Source organism: Acomys russatus, chromosome 21 (assembly GCF_903995435.1).
Source record: "Acomys russatus chromosome 21, mAcoRus1.1, whole genome shotgun sequence".
NCBI lineage: Eukaryota > Metazoa > Chordata > Mammalia > Rodentia > Muridae > Acomys > Acomys russatus.
Genome location: NC_067157.1, coordinates 6,504,863 through 6,522,689, shown reverse-complemented (window position 1 = coordinate 6,522,689; position 17,827 = coordinate 6,504,863).

Genomic DNA, 17,827 nt, shown 5'->3' with positions numbered 1-17,827 from the left:
CCTTGTCACTCTTGGCTGCTCTCTGATGTGCCCTTTGCACCTTACACTTGTGGTCTAGAGTCTGTGAACTGTCATGAGCATCCTACTGTTGGCTTGTACCTGGAAAGGGACATAGATCCTGGCTCATTGTATGTTGAGGGGAGGGGGAGAAAGAGAAAGAGTGACGCTTTATTATTCTACAAGCAGGCTTACACCAGCACCCTCTATTTATAAGCAACATTAGTCTCCTTCTTTCTTGCTTGCAGGGTAAGCAAGGCAGTGCAGGCCACTTTCTAGTAGATGGCGAGAAGATAGACAGCAGCCTTAGCTTGACTGTGGGTTTGATGTGGAGAACAGACTCAAAAGGAGATATTCTTGTGGGTTTCTATATGACTGAAAGACAGCAAGGCTGTTGCTGTAGCAGCCGATCAAAGCGAATGACATTTTGGTCACCAAATGTTTATAGGTCCAAGTGGAAGTGTGGTGACCAAAGTTGAGTCATAACTTGAGAGGAAACCATTCTTAGCCATGTTTTTTTTTCTTCTTTAGTGAAGACCCTTAGTAAGCTCTTCAAAGATCATGGTTTTGTACAAAGGAGTGGTCTAGTTACCATTGGCCACAGCAAATGGCTCTTTGCTCTCTTGATCTGAACAAGAACCAGTTATGAGAAAGCAGGGTTTGACTTGCTTTTGGTGTGGTTGACTTTGGTGGGAAGATTACCTGCCAGTCTTTCCATCTGTTACCATTATTTCTATGGTTGGTCTGGCTAGCTTGCTTAAGGCAAGCATTCAGTTTACCATGGAGGGTCTTTCAAAGCTCCTCCTCATCTGACCTGCAGCTAAGGACAGCCATCTTCTGAGGCTCTTTGAAAACTTTTTGTTGACTGTGGGACATTCCTAAACAGAAAAACTTAGGGTGTTTAGTGATTTTTAGGGTACTTAATTAAGGAGCAACAGAAATATGGGAGTGTTCTGTTCTAGTGCTTGAGTTTGCAGCTCCGTCCTGGATTAATTTTTCTTTGAGGGAAATCCAATATCTATGCCAGAATAGATAGATACTTAACTTGGACTGACGGTAACCAGGGGGGGGGGGGAGAATCTGTTTTTATCTGGGGTCTGAAACAAATAATTTTTTTCTAAAGATTTATTTATTACATATACAGTGCTCTGCCTGCATGTACACTTGCCACTTGCACACCAGAAGAGGGCACCAGATCTCACGATAGATGGTTATAAGCCACCATGTGGTTGCTGGGAATTGAACTCAGGACCTCTGGAAGAGCAGAGGGTGCTCTTAACCGCTGAGCCATCTTTCCAGCCCCAATAATTTCTAATTCCTCTTTATCACAAAGTAAATAATGTAGTGTTCACATTTTTATGTCAGAATAAACCTGTTACTCTAAATTTTTTGACATTATCTCTCACATTTTCCACAACTAGTATTAGTCATATGTACAGAAGAATCCAATGTTAATCCGTAGACCAAGAATCAACATTTATAACACATGTTTTCATGTCTCTTAGAAAGTTAAAAGGCAGATTTAGGTGTCAAAGGAGATAGAAAAATTGTTTCTGAGTTCCTTTGTAGCACTTCTTGCTTGTGCTTGCTTGCAGCCCAGAAGTACTGCCTATCCCTCACACAAAGACCATAAGATGTGAAGTTGGTAAGCACACAGGTAGTTGGGTCTCTCCAGGGATACTTGCTTATCTTTCCCCCCACCGTACAGTAAACTCGTTTCTCAGAGGAGAGCATTGCCACTCTGTACTCCGAGTGCTTTCTGCTGTGAGAAGGAATACCGGAAACCAGCCTTCAAAGATTTGCTGAGCACGTTCTTCAAACAAGGTGGCAGCTCACTGACCACTTTTTATATGGAACAAGAACTGAAATGTCTACTGCCAACGAAACATAGCTAGCATATCATGTCTGTTGTATGGCACATATCTCGTATCTCATTGGTATTTAAAATTCTCACTTTCCTATTCTCGTACACTTGAGAGAAAAAAAAAATCTATGTGACTGAGGTTAAGTTCAATGAGGAAAAAAACAAAGTGGAATTTCTCACTACTTGAATCTCTAAAATTATCAGGTCATAATCAACAAAAATAAAGCCAATATAGAAGCTTAGAATAACTGGGGAAACAGAGTCTCTTCTCTTGCTATCAGATGAAGCTTCTAGTACTGAGATTGGGTTACGTCTATTGAATTGTGGGCCAAAAGGGCCCCATGGGAATCCCCAAACTGTTGCCAAGACTAGAGGTTGTTCTCCACAAACTGACATCAAGGCCCCACTGATGAACACAACACCCACCCAGTTCAATGGAGGTGGAGAAAATGAGCTGGTGCCTACATAAAGCCTTCACCCTTAAGTTTTAGCATCTTAGGTACAGAAAGATACTCTGTACACTACCACAAGAGAAATGTAAACACAAACCCAGCCACAAACCTCTTGATCTACAATGGCATCCTGCCTGCAAGGTATGCTAGGACAATGGTACCACTAAGCTTGTGGGGGAACCAACCAGTATCTGATCTGACCTAAGTCCCATTCCACAAGACTGAACCCAGACCTCCTGACACTTCTTGGATGGGGCAAAAATACCAGAGATTAGAAATCTCAGGGACCTGGGGTAAAAACGAAACACTACTGTTCAAAATAAAACATAGCAACAATAAGATGACCCCTAATGACATTCTGCTATACTAGTAGGTAAGGGGCTTACCAGACATCATCAGAGAAGCTTCCTCCTGCAGCAGATGGGAGCAAATACAGAGACCCACAGCCAGACGTTATGCAGAGAATGGGAGGTTTGCGATCACTCAGGATGCCTCCATCAAATCCTTCCCTTCAGGACTCAGCAAACCACATGGGAGAGAAAACAGAGTATAAAAGCCAGAGTGGGGTGGGGGAACACCAGGAAAACAAGGCTTTCTAAATGAGCATGAGCAAAGCTCATATGAACTCACAGAGACTGAAGCAGCAAGCACAGGGTCTCCATAGGCTTGCCCTGGCTCCTCTGCATATATATTTTATGGCTTCCAGTTTAGTGTTTTTATGGAATCCCTGAGTGTGGAGAAGAGGGTCTCTGATTCTTCTGCTTTCTCTGTTGTTCGTTTCCTTTTTGGTTGGTTTCTCTTGTCAAACTCTAATGTGTTAGGAATTTTTTTCCTATTATATATTTTTTTTGTTAAAATATATTTTAAAACTATGAGAAATACAGTGCTTTTGTACAGCTAATGGGAATTAGTGAAATAAACACGATAATCAACTTCCTGGGCAAAAGGAACCATTTTTGTATGTCTTACTTAGGAAATGACAGAAGAAGGTATTAAGGTACTTTACATGTCTAAGGCGTGGAGAGTGCAGTTTTGTTGCCACCTGGTTGCTTATAAGTAAGAGCCTTGGCAAGTCATTTCTCAAGTGGAGTTTGATTTTCTTGTTAAGTAAAAACAGATCTATGCATATACATCCTTTCTAAGAGTGGCAAACAGAAAAAAAAAAAAAAAAAAAAAAAAAAAAAAAAAAGAGTGGCAAACAGTTCTCTAAACTAAAAGCCATCCAGACGACCTCTCTAAAAGGACTTCTGTAGTCATTTCCATGCCCGTTCTGACTTGAAAATGAATCAAACGAAGAAAAAGTCTTGATTCAATTTTCACCATAAAATACTCTTAGCCCGCGGAGCTGACATGGGGTTAATGGGGAAGTAGAAAGTTGGCTATAGGTCTGTAAGTCTAGTTTTGAGCATGCTAATTAGAAGTTTGGTTTTTTCTTTTTTTCCTCACTCTTGGTCAATATTAATTTTCCTGTATGAACACTAAGACCATTATTAAGCTATTGTATTTTAGCATCAAAAACATCCTTCTGCATTTTTGTGATGGGAAACCATAGCCAAGCTTTTATTTCTCTCTTACAACTGGTTCTCTGTGAGACTCTTCCAATAGGGGCGCTGGCACGAGACTACAGCCCGTGTAGGGAGAGATGTTCTATTTTCTATGCCACACTCTGGCTCCAGTTCTTTCTGGCTGCTAATTTTGGCATCATTCAGAAATATTTCCTCAAGTACACGGAGGCGGCGGCGGCGGCGGCGGCGGGTGGCAAAGTCCAGCAATAGCAGTTGCTAGCAATTAGCATTTGTTTCAAGTGCTAATGCTTCTAGAACCCCATCTTATGACACCACCCCAAAACACTTAGCTAGCAGCATTCCCGCTTTGAAGACTACAGTAGAATACTCTTCCGCCAGCAGGAGGCAGCGCCCCCGACTCCAATCCCCCACTCCGCCTCCTCTCTCCCCCCCCCCCCATCTTCCCCCCCCCCCCGCCTCGCCCCGACCCCCAGCCCCGCCACTGGACTGTGCACCAACACCATAGCTATAGTTAGTACCTTTTTTCAGAGCTTTCTTCAGTGTTGCGTTGTCTGGCATCCGTCTCTAAGCTCAGTTTAATACTTCCATTATCCTCTTCTTGTTTTCATTTATAAAGGTAGGGATTAGATCCTGTTTCCAGGACAACTTAGAGCTCCCATTTGTGTGGTCAATAATTCAGTACCCAGTCACAAGTTCTTTATATTAAAATATCACCATTGGCATGATTTGTCTTCTGGCCCGACCTAGGCTGGTATCATCAATAGGAGGCTGTTCTTTAACCTGGAAACCTATTGTGTCGTACATTGACTACATGTTTTAAAGTATAGCTGCAGCCGACTTGAAATGGTACTTTGAATGAAAATATTTCGGTTCTACTAGTTCCCAGGCTTAAAAGATTAGGGCTGGTTGTGATTTCTTATCTGGGTCCGGGAACGATACTTAGCTATTGAGTGAGTACTCACGAAAGATCGCAGAGCGAATGTCTCTTGGCGTTTGACTGACCAGGACGGCTTCAAGAGGTTCCATTTTCTTGTTCCAAGGCTTTAAAGGAAACTAAGACGTCAGAGAGCTGATCTTCACTCTGGGGATCAAGTATTAGGAAAATAATAAGCCTGAAAGATTTATAGCATTAATCAAGGCAAAGGGTGGATGGGTTTAAGTGACATAATTAAGTTCTCAACATTAGAAACCCCGTTTGTAAGCTGGGACACTGAAAGGTTTGGCACGGATCCATGCCCGTTAGCCATCTCATCACTACCGAGTGTGTCTGTGTTGAACTGACTTAATGAATCAGACATAGGATCGGCTCATGGAAAAGAATGTGTTGTGCCTACTATGCTCTTTTCCATCTAGAAAGCGTCATTGGGAAGAGCGGACATGTGGAAGCAGGCCACAAAACTTCAGCAAATTAGTCCTTATTATCCATGCCTCCCTGCAGGGAAGCCTTGGAAGGTAATCGAGTCCTAGGGTCTTTAAAACTTGTACTTTAGCCTGTTTTTAGGGCAAAACAAGATGCTGAGCAACTTCTGGGCCACTAATACTAGTTTAGCTTTTAGCGACTTTTCAGTTCTGGAGGCATCTCAAGTCATGCTGTCACCAGTTCCCAGGTTTTCCACTGGAGGTTACCATCCCAAACTACCTCATTAAAATAAATGAAAACAAAGAGGATTATCCAATGAAATGTCACTAATGCTATTATTAATAAGAATGTTTGGCACGATTCAGTAAAGCTACAATTCTAAGCTGTAAATACAGCCCATGGAAATTCAGATGACACCTCAACTCATTAGTTTTTGCAATCTGTGTGTGTGTGCTCGCACCGGGAAGAGATAATGATGTGGGTCTGTGCAGTCCCGGTATCATAAGGGGCATTGTCTGCCCTAATGAACAGTTATGCAAGTCTGCGTTCCCATCATCCTTGTTTGTGAAGTTTCTTGTTTATTGTCACTGCTGAGCGCCGTGGGTGACTCCGCCATTTACATTTGTAGATGCGTACAACAAAAGCTAAAAGCCTGCAAACCTTTTAAAACTTTACTTTTCTAATTGCTCAGCATTCACCAATGAAGATTTATACAAAGTACCCCTGTGAACCGTGCATATAACTTTTTGTAATTTTTTTTAGTCGTAGCATTCATTCGATGGTCTCTTGTGAGGTGTAGCATAATAGGGAGGAAGTGGAGAGCAGGTGGGCTGGAAGAGGATGAACTTTCAAAGCAGGGATGAGGTACCATCCAAAAGAAGGCCTAGACACGTAGCTGCTCGGCTCAAGCACATCCCAAGCCCAACACAAGTGAGCTGGTACCAAGTGTGGTGTGCACCTTGGCATGCAGTTCTCAAGGCTGGTATGCAGTACAGTATGCCAGGGCCATGTCGCATTATAACATGGTGCACACCGTCCTCCAGCAGCTCTCTGGACATTCTTCAACCAGATGAGCAGGAAGCAGAACTAAAGCAACCATTGTGGTCACATGTCAGTAGCACACCTGGTGCTGGGCCACATAAACTTTCCTAGTTTATAATTCGTACCAAGGTGACAGAAAACCTAAGGAGTAAATAGTAAAGCAATGGGCACGAGTTGGGGTTTCTGTTTTTGTTTTTTGTTTTTGTTTTTACATATGGTCTTTCTATGTAGGCCGGTCTGGTCTCCTTCTTGTATATACCACTATATTCAGCCAAAATATCTGGTTCCTGAAATATATGCTATAATTTGTTATAGGAAAAAGATTGTTGTCAGTGTGTAAAACTCTCATTAGGTTCAATTAAAGTCTTAAAGATAAAATTAAATGAATCTTTCTGATTTATTTCTTTTACGTGTGATCCAGTGGTGCTGTCTTCTCTCTTCCGTTAAGGTCATTTGTACTTTCCTGTCCACTGGATGGATGTGCATCTATTGCTTGTACCTAAAAGTCTCCATCTGTATCGCTTGGAGTTCAGAGTAGGTTAAGGCCAATACTAAAGTGACGACTCTCAAGTGCAGTTCAAACGTTCTCTTATCAGCTTCTGTTCTCTAGGGCAGTGGTCCTTGACCTGGAGGTTGGACAAGGCTTTCACAGAAACTGATTATCAGATCTCCTTCACCAGATATTTACATTACAATTTATAGCAGTAGCAAAATTATCGTTATGAAGTAGCAATGAAAACAATTTTATGGTTGGAGGTCATCACAGCATGAGGAACTGTATCAAAGGGTCACAGCGTTGGGAAGGCCGACAGCCACTGATCTAGGAACTATTAGGCAAATTTCCTGGCAGTTTTGAGACTTGGTGTTTCCAGCTTTTAAAGCAGGAGTGTGCGCGCCTGTGCGCGCGCGCGCGCGCACACACACACACACACACACACACACACGTGAGTAGACATGGCTATATGTGTATGCACTCTTTTTTAAAGCCTACACTTTGCTCTGACTGTTGCCTTCCAAGTTGATGTGTTAGAAATGTAATCTCCAGTCCAACAGTGGTTAGAGGTAAGCCTTTTGGGAGGTAGTTAAGTCATGATGGCTGAATCCTTAAGAAAGAGTCAATAAGGGCCAGAGAGATGGCTCAGCAGTTAAGAGCATTGAATACTCTTCTAGAGGACCCAGGTTCAATTTGCAGACCCCACATGGCAACTCACAACTGCCTGTAACTCCTGTTCCAGGGGATCCCACACCCTCACACAGACATACATGCAGTCAAAACACCAATGTACATAAAGTTAACATAAATAAATATTTTTTTAATGTGTTAATAACAGAAAGTGGATTTGGATTTGGTGTAAGAAGTACTTGCGGTCTTCTCACTCTCTGTCTTTCTGTCATAGAAAAGGTACAATTTTGAAACAAATAAACCCATTTTCTCTGGGCCTAACCATGACACACAGATTCACTCGAGGCTAGGCCTGAGTTCTGGACAAGTCTGGAAATCACAGTACTCCCAATGGCTATTAAATTAACACGAAGTTCTTGACATTTTTATATCCATGATTGAATGACTGTATGTAACGATTTCCCCAGAAGGTTCCAGAGTTATGTCTGTTGTTTCGGTATAACACTCATTTTCTTGTCCAAAGTGTCACAATCTGAATGGTAAACTGCATAGTTTTCATTATTACAAGATACTGAGCCTTCAAGTGTATGTCACTGGTCATATCATAAGAATCAATATTGGGGCTGGAGAGATGGCTCAGAGGTTAAGGGCATTGACTGCTCCTCTAGAGGCCCTGAGTTCAATCCCCAGCAACCACACAGTGGCTCACAACCATCTATAATGAAATCTGATGCTCTCTTCTGGCCTGCAGGTGTACATATAGGCAGAGCACTGTATATATAATAAATAAATAAACGAATTTTTTTTTAAAAAAGAAAAAAAGTCAATATTGGTGCCAGTACTCTGTCCTTATTGGTGCTTTCGCTAACATTTCTAATAAGCACATGTTTTCAGGAAGTTCATTCTTTAATGCCACTGGAGTGTGAAGTAAAGAATTATTAGAGACGACTGTATCAACTAATGGTTTTGCACATTTGATCAACCACTTACTTGGGGTCATAATTTACATATATAACTTTCATTTTTTTCCCCTCAAACCATATGCCTATTCCATTCACTTCTGAGCTTCCAACATAATTGATTTTTTTTTTTTTTTTTGCCTCTGAACATGTATACACACTTAATCTTTATAGCCTTATAGTATGTAATGATATCTTATAGGGCATGGTTTCCCTCATCTAACTTTATTTGTGTTTGTTAGAAATTGCCTGACCATATTTGAAAATTCACTTGTAATCTGTATTTTTTGGTCAAACACATGCGTTTATTTACACTTTAAAAAGCAGGAATATTGGAGCCCCATACAACTTCCCACTTCCAGTTTACCTTGTTCATTTTAGGGTCTCAGGGTTAGCAGTACACCTGTACTTGCTTTTTCATATGTTCATACATGTCACGGATGTGTTGGGAAATGTGCTTGTCTTTGGTGACAATTATTATTACAAAATAAAATTTCCTCCTCCTCCTTCAGAGCAGATGTTAACACGATGGTACAGTCAAGACATTCATGGAAACCTAATGACAAAACCGCTCCTAGAACTGCACTGCGGCTCTGCCCTCATCTTTTCCCTCCACACCCACTAAAGTCAAATCTCTTTTTGGCACAAGCTAGGGAGAACAAGGGGGAATGATTCGTTAGTTGGGTTGTACAAAGTTATAAAGGGCCTTTCTAAACTCTTTAAATTAGCATAAACCGAGCTATTAAATATACATGAAAATTAATGACATTTGCAGCCATTGTTATGGCCGTGGTGCTTGTACAAAAGCCTTCAGATTAGCAGAGAAGGGGGTGTTTGTGTTTAACAAGTCTGCGCCGGTTGTTTTCCAATCTTGGCAATGTCTCACACATCAGGAGGACCTTAGCATCACCAATGTGCTGGGGATAAACCGACTCTAAGTCTGCTGGAATATGATTCCTGCTGGGAATTACAATTCCCTTAATCCCTACAAGGCTTCATACCGAGCCTCTTGAGTTGAGTTTCCTGGCTATAATAGCACTTGCTCAGAGGGTTCTAGCTCTCTAGGGATTTCCCTTTGGAATCTGCAGGTCTCCATATAAATAAATGGGCTCCAATGGCTGCCGGTGTGGCTGGGAGCCTGCAGATGAAAGCTGAATGTACACATTATGTTAATCAGCATGTAAATATGCTGCTCTTGATCACTGAGGGTAGGCCACCTAGGTCATGGGACTATTTAGGACAGAAATAAATATTTTGTCTTCTTTATTTGCTTAAAATCGTACATAGTCATTAACCATATTAGTATGTTCTGGAACTCCATATTTCTACCAAAACTTACCAACCACTCACTGACCAGGAGCCTCGCCAACCCACAGAGAAATTACTAAAACTAGGTGAAGACTTTTTTTTTTTTTTTTAATTCTCAAACTTTTTTCCGGAAAGAATAAGATACACCTATGACAAGCCTCCAATCTTTACCCCCAAAGTTAGCTAGTACGTAAAGTTCTCATTTTTATATGACGCTACCACCCCTATGCTCCGGGTTTTTATCTTAGAGGCTCTTCAGAGTTGGCCTGCTCCCCTTAGCTCTGGGTCCTCAGTGATGCCTTCTCCATTCTCTTCTTTGCCAATAAGCCTGAAAGACCTCAGGCCAGCTCTCATGGCCTCTGTGTTGTACGTCCTCTTTGATTCACAGTTTACTTAACCAAGAGGCATAGACTACCTACTGTGGGCTGGCCTCTGCACTACACAGAAATCCTTGCCTACATAATGCACGCCCCAGTCCATGTGCTCCTAACAGAGGCAGGCTTCATCTCTTAGTCTAAAATCTTTAATTGTAAATTTAAGCAGGTGGATATATTAACTAACATATGTTCTCCCATATGAAGAGAAATGTTCAAAACAGCATGATCCTAGTTTCAGCCCTTATTTATTATATTTGTGCCGCTTCCCTTTGGTATTGTGGACATTAGGCATTGTTATGGGAACTATGTTTTCCATAAGTAATATCAGTAGCAGGTGGCTGTTGCTATAAACGTTGGATTTTCACCTGTCTTAAAGACTAGAACCTGCTAGATTATATCTCAGACTCACGTGATGTAGAAGGAAGCTCCATTTAGCCCTCTCATTTTCTGAATTTTCACTTTGATGCCATGGTACTGTCAGGAGAGCGGAGGCTCCTGCATAGCACAGGGGCACTCACTCAGAACGCGGAGGAGTTAACCCACAGAACCAGAGGGAGATCTCACTAGCTGTACATTCAATGGATTAGTACCTAGAATACACAAAGAACTAGAGAAAAAAACTAGTCAAAAATAAATCAAAGCAGCCTAATTAATCAGCAGATAGTTCTCAAAAAAAAAAAAATAAAAGACAATGAATGGCCAATAAACATGGGATAAAATGCTCAGCCTTGCTGGCCATCAGAGTAATATAAATTTTAAAACTACTCTAAGGATCTGGGTATTAAATCAAACCAGATACCAACTTAATGCCCACTCCCCAAGATGGAACCCATACCCGACACTGCTTGGGAGCCCAAGAACCAAAGCTCGCAGAGAGCTAGGTAAAATGGGAACCATTAGATACTGCTGCTGGGAGTGTCAAGTAGATCAACCATTATGAAAGTCAGCATGGAGGTTTCTGCAGACCACTAAACACTGACCCACCACCTGCCTCAGCTATATTTCTCCTGATCTATGCCCAAAGGATATTGTGTCCTACACTGACATAGTTACACGTCATGGTTTTTTTTTGTTTTTTGTTTTTTGGTTTTTTGGGGTTTTTTTTTCTGTTGTTTTGCTTTTTTGTTTGTTTTTATTTTTGTTTTTGTTTTTGCAGTGTTCACCACAGTGAAGTCTTGGAACCAACCTTGACATCCAGCAACAGATAAATGAATACAGAAATGTACTTTATATGAACATGGATTTTTTTTTTCAGCCATAAAGAAGAAGGAGGTTAGGTCCTTTGTAGGAAAATGAAGGCAACTGGAGAAAATCGTATTAAGGGAATTAAACCCGTCTCAGAAAGACAAATATCATATGGTTTTTTTTTTCTCATAGGCATTTCCTAGATTTTAGACAGATATGTAAGATTGTGTATGTACGATATGAAAGTAGAAATGAAACTAGGGGATCAAAAGAGACTAACAGGATGCAGGGAGGAAGAAAAAGGAGAGGGGAAAGACTATTCAGGATGTGGGAGCATGTTCGACATACAATAGGTCCTTGTGTGAAGATCTATGGGGGTACAATGAACATATGCCCCGATGTTAATCTTCACATCCTCTTCCTCTGGAAGGTGACTTAATTAGGCATGGTTCTAGGTTGGTAGCTATTTTTTGTTGGCATTCCCTCTTTCTATCAATGTTTCACATCAATTACTCGATATCTATCCAATTCCCACTCACTGAATTTTTCCAATTACTTTAAAAAACATCTTTGTAGTTGTTTTATTTGAATTAAGTTCCAACCAAGGTCCACATACTTTTGTGACTTTAATGGTTCCTTTTTTCAAAAAAAAATTTAAAACTATAGCTAACATTTCCTGTGTGCGTGTGCTGGGGTAGCACAGCAGGTGCATAGAGGTCAGAGAGAACACCTTGCAAAAGTGAGTCCTGGGGCTCGAACTCAGCTCACCAGCACCTTTACCTGGTGAGCCATCGTGACGGCCTTAGAATGAGTCCCTTTAGCTCCATCACCCTCTTCCTTTGTCATGGCGTGTTTCCCATGACTTTTTTTTTCTGTTGAGAACACCAAGAGCTTTGCTCTGTAGAACACTCTCAGGTCATAGATTGTTCGGTTTTTTTTCCTAGTAGCGTATGTTAGCTTATTCTCCTCATCTCCACATTCACCATAAGCCAATGGTTAGACTGTGAAGGCAGCTTCTCAGGCAGGAGAAAATCAAGAACACGTGTACAGATGCCTCAGATCAAGAAGTACATCACATCTGCTTGTCATATTTTTAAAGGTGATAAGGCTGGCCAGACCAATAGGTTTACATAATATCATCTCAAATTTTATGTTATATAATTCTGGCAGGTTGGAAGGGGTAGTTTTTGAAATGCTTTTCTGGATATGTAAGTCATTTGTATTTTTTAAAAAGTAAATACTATGAGAAAATAGAAATTATTCATACTTCTATCTTATAAACTTTAATATACTAAATATTATGTGTAGATATGTACCTGGATGTTTCAGTTTACATGGACCAATAATAGGGTTTAGATATACTTGTACAGAAATACTTGACAGTGGGCTTTAGGGCAATGAGCAATGGTAGTCCCAAAAAGCTAATTGTCAAATTTAATACATGCAACCAGGGGTTGGAGGGATGGCATAACAGTTACTCACATACACTGTCTTCTGGAGAACCTACATTCTAGTAACTCGAAGTTGCTTGTAACTCCAGCTCCGGGGGATCCCATGCCCTCTTCAGCACTTCATAGGCATCTGAACTCATGTGCATGTAAACACACACACACACACACACACACACACACACACACACACACACACACACGATAAGAAATAAAACACACAACTTAAACTTTCAGCCATCATCAGAGAAACTTCTCTTTGCAGTTGGCAGTGGTTGCTGCAGAGACTCACAGTTGGTCAGAGTGTAGAGGAAAAGTGACCATGGGGTGCTCAGCCCAAAGTGGCACATCTATGTCAAATTAACTCCAATGTCAAGGCTCAGAGAATATCATGGAAGCAGGAGAGGAAAGAATATATGAGCCAGAGGCTGGAGAGGAGTCTCTGGGACATGCCACAGCCAAGGCACTCTTGAGCTCACTGCAGCTGACCTTCTCTGGACAAGATTGGGCCCATCACCTTTTCATCTTGGAGGATGGTAGGGCTCATGAGGCCCCACCCCTCTCTCAGGGACTATGGACAGATCATGGTGGTCGAGAGAAAGGGTGTCACTTTCTTCCGTGATATACCCACTAATTAGTTGACCAAAACCTACCAAACAGCTGCTCCTACTCACTCATTTGACTCAGTGGGGCCCATGTGTAAAAGAGACAGAGGGATAGAAAGGAGACTTGCTAAGAGATGGCATGGGGTGGGGGTGGGGAGAATGAGACAGGGTAGTGGAGTCTGAGAAGGGATAACATGCATTGCATGCATGCTTGGAACTGCAGCTAAGCAAAGTAGCCCAGTGCCAAGCAGAGCCAGCAGCCGTGAAATGTAAATAATCTGTACGTTTCAACCACGAGGAACCAAATAATCCCTCACAGCAAGCCGATATGTGCAGATAACATGGAGGGGGGCGCTGTTTGTCTATGAAACTGGGAACCCATAGAACAGTCACAGCAATCATCAGTGGGTGACATGGATGCCCCAATAAGCAGTGCTTTAAAACACTTCCTGCTCAAGCCAGCTGCACCCCACTATGCTGCAGGATTAGGTAAATGCTCCTATGATGCCGTGCTGCAGGACCGGGTAGATGCTCCCATGATGCCATGCTGCAGGACTAGGTAGATGCTCTTATGATGCCATGCTGCAGGACTGGGTAGATGCTCCCATGATGCCATGCTGCAGGACTATGTAGATTCTCCGATGATGCCATGCTGCAGGACCGGGTAGATGCTCCCATGATGACAGTCTGCAGGACTAGGTAGATGCTCCCATGATACCATGCTGCAGAGCTAGGTAGATGCTCCCATGGTGCCATGCTGCAGAGCTAGGTAGATGCTCCCATGATGCCATGCTGCAGGACCAGGTAGATGTTCCCATGATGCCATGCTGCAGGACTAGGTAGATGCTCCCATGATGCCAGCCTAAAGCCTCAGTTTATTTTTTTCAACTGGTGCCACAGTAACTTAAAGATGACAGAGTAAGTGCATTTTTCTTTTTACACACAAAATTTTTTTTTTCTAAAAGTGTGTTATGGAACCTAATCTTTGTTTAAAGTGTGGCCTGTTTCTTTGGTAGCCGCATGGTGCATACTGGTGACCTAAGTTACACTGTTATGTTTTCTGTGTCACCCCTCAGGCTACTAAGGTTAAAGGAACTTGGGGTCCACTTCTAGTGTTGCTTGGGAGGGGGGTCCGTAGAATAGTTAAAGACCTACACAGTCTGTGATGGTAACTGCATAAGCACATTGAAAGCATTTTCAGTCCCCTTCAAATTAGGAGGCGTTAGACTTAATATACAGAGGGAGACTGGGCAAGCGTCTGTGGTTACCTCCTAGATGTCAATGCCCTACGTCATCAGACATCCAATCTGAGAATAGGTAGATCCTCTGGACCCTAGTTGTCACAGCTGGAGTTTAGGGGCAGGGTATTTTATTTGACTTAGACTCGGGGACATTTTGTGTACTTACAACACCCGAACACTTGTGAGGTCTTTCCTTGAATCGGTTTTGTGTTTCCCTCTAGAAAATGCCATATGCCATTCTTTAGATCAGGCTCTTAAAGAACGGCTTTCATAGGATGCTCTTCTAAGTTGTGTCTTTACTGACACTTGAAAAGAGAACAGAGGATGTCATCACATGCAAGCTGCTCTGAGTTTCTTATGAAATGTTGTCATGGACACTTACTGTAAGCCCTGACTTGAACAATTTCTTTCTGAGCCAAGAGGAAGCATAAACAAAAAGACTTTGCTGAGAAATCAGCAGGCTTTCTTTTTTGTAATAAACAGAGTCTGTTCACAATGCTGCTGTAACAAAGACCCACCAGAGCACAGCTGGCTTAACCAGGATGAAGAGGCTTTTATTATCTATAATGCTCCATAGATGGGTTGCCTGGCCTAGTAGGAGACACTGCCATCTTCAAAACTCAGATTCTAGCTTAGGGCTTATTTTGTGTTATTTCAATCACCCGCTACTCTCCAGAAATTAGTATCTAGTCCTCCATAGCTATATGGGATAATGAGAAGAGCGGCACTAAAGGAGAAAGGGAAATAGACATTGGGGAGCAATCAGTCGACCAGAATTGTCCTTTGTGACCACTCAGATGGCCACAGGTACCTTTTTCCTACACATAAGCCATCACTCATCACTTAAATCCCAGAATCTATATAAAGTATAACCCGTCCCATCTAATCTAGATTTAACTGCTGTGATTCCGTGACCTAGAAACTAAGAGACAAGTTATCTTCAGCTCTGGTTTTCAGCCAAGATGCTGCAATAAACAAAACTTCATGACCATAGTACCATGGATAGCTACAGTAAAAGCTTGCCACTAGAGAAGTAACGAACATCCCTCAGACACTGACCCAGAGCCGTTGTCACCCGCCCCCAGGGCAGGAACCTCTGACTCTGTGCTTAAGCATTGCAGGGATCCCTTGCCCACATCCACTACTAGGAGCAATTCCTTCCATATTGTCACCTCTTACCCTTCAGAAAAGCCTTCCTTGTCCTTTATCTTCTACATCTATGTAAGAAGTTCCCTGCCGGCTTAGGACACTGGGCTCATTTGAGGGTTCAGACAGTCACACGATTTTACATGATGCCCTTGCTTCCTGAGAGGTACAGATGCTGTAACTGCAACCAACGATCTCATCTGCCCATAAACCCCAGCTGGAAAATTCTGTTCTGTCACCGCTTGTCACCGTGGTCTGCCTACCTTTGTCTTGTAATGCTCTGGACTCCCTGGAGGCCAGTGAGAGTTGTCCCACTGTGCGGGAAGGGGACATGCAGAATCGCATTCCAAGGAAGCCTGAAATCACAGTCTTCCTCTTAGCACATTGAATGATCTAAAAATCAGTGTTAATCTTCATAGCAGGTTATACATTTAAACTGGAACTATAGACCTCTTGGGAGAAAATGGGAGAAAATGGGAGCGCATTTGCTGGGATGCAACGTCAAAAGTCGAAGCAGAGCTGCCAGGTCTTCACTTAACTTGGACACAAGACTCAGAAAAGAGAGCAGAGAGGTGTGGAAAACTAAACAACAACAAACTATAGCCAAGGAAACACCCATCAGAGTGAAAAGGCTAATCCACAGACCATAAACATATATATATAAACCACACCCCTCACAAGGCCTAGAACCAAGATAGCTATGGAACTCAGTAGAAAATAAATTATTTAATTACAAAGTTGGCAAGGGACACGAGTAGGTATTTTTCTAAAAATGACAGACCACAGACATATGAAAAGTGTTGAGCAGCATGGATCATCGGGGCCTGTTAGAACAACAATGAGATGCTATCCCACACTTGTTAGGGTGGCTATTATTTTTTTTCAAGTGTTTTTGAGGTTATAAAGAAATTAGAGCTCCTGGACACTATTAAAATGGCATGTTCATGATGGAAAATGGTATGGACAGTCCCCAAAAAATAAAATAAAATCCTAAAAAAATAAATCAAATAAAAAACCCTAAAATTAGAAGGGATGATGATTTCTCCATCTACCTTATAGAGATATATCCATAATTAAAATTAGGATATTAGGAGACAGCCATACTGCAGTGTTCTCTCTTAGACAGTTTTTAATAGCATGTTATATATACTGCTTAGCTGTTAATGTAATATACAAATGTTACACTTTAAGCCTACTGACATCTTAGGAACAAAGAAAAAGATGGCACACGTATATGGTTGGAATTACAGTTGCTTACCAATACCTATTTCTTTCTAAAATTAGCATTTCATGTTTTGTTGCAGTCTGGCTTTACCCACATGATCAACTTTTCCCTGGCCAATGAGGTATGAATGGAATTGATAGCAATTCACAGGATACAAAAAACATTCACAGAGATGGAGATGTGATCGCAGGAGCTGGGGTTGACATTTAGGACCCAGAGACCCAGTGTCATTTGGCAATTTGCCTCTACTAGCCCTGAACAAATGTTGCTGAAGCTATCGCACATTTTTCTTTTGGCAGCATAGAGTGTATTCTGTATGTTTAGCAATTGGCATATCAAAGTGAAACCATGTAATAAAAACAGGAACTCTAAAACAGATGGCAGTGCCTCTATGTCCAGACAACAGATATTAAAGCCAATGGTACTGAAGCTTACAGAGGAATTAATGCTTTTCATGCCATTGTACACATTTGGTAAGACCACTATGAATGGCAGATGCTGCAATTTCCAATCTTTGAAACATCTGGTAAGACGTGGCAGCTGTCACCTGTCACACAAGTTTCTGCTGGGAAGAGTATTTTTTCTGATGCCCACATCTGCACTGAATGGCAGTTTGGTGACTCTTCACTTGTGTGTGCTTTGAGTGTCATATTTAAAAGCCATTGCCAAGACCAATGTCATGAAGCTTAGGAGTTTTGTGGTGCTCTTAGCACCTTTGATGGAGATCAGTGAGTGCCATCATACACTTAGGAGTTCACGTTGGCACTTTCTGGACTGTTCCATTTACTTCTGTGTTACTTTGTGCCATTTTTCTTTACAAGCATTGGCCAAAAGCTGCAGCTTGGGATCAGCAAGTGTGGTCAGGAAGTGTGCTGCCTCTGGCCCTGGTCCTCTCTCGCAGTTGTTGGGCCATTTGGACTCGCTGATGGTAACACATAAATTTGAGGATTAATTTTTATGGTTCTGTATT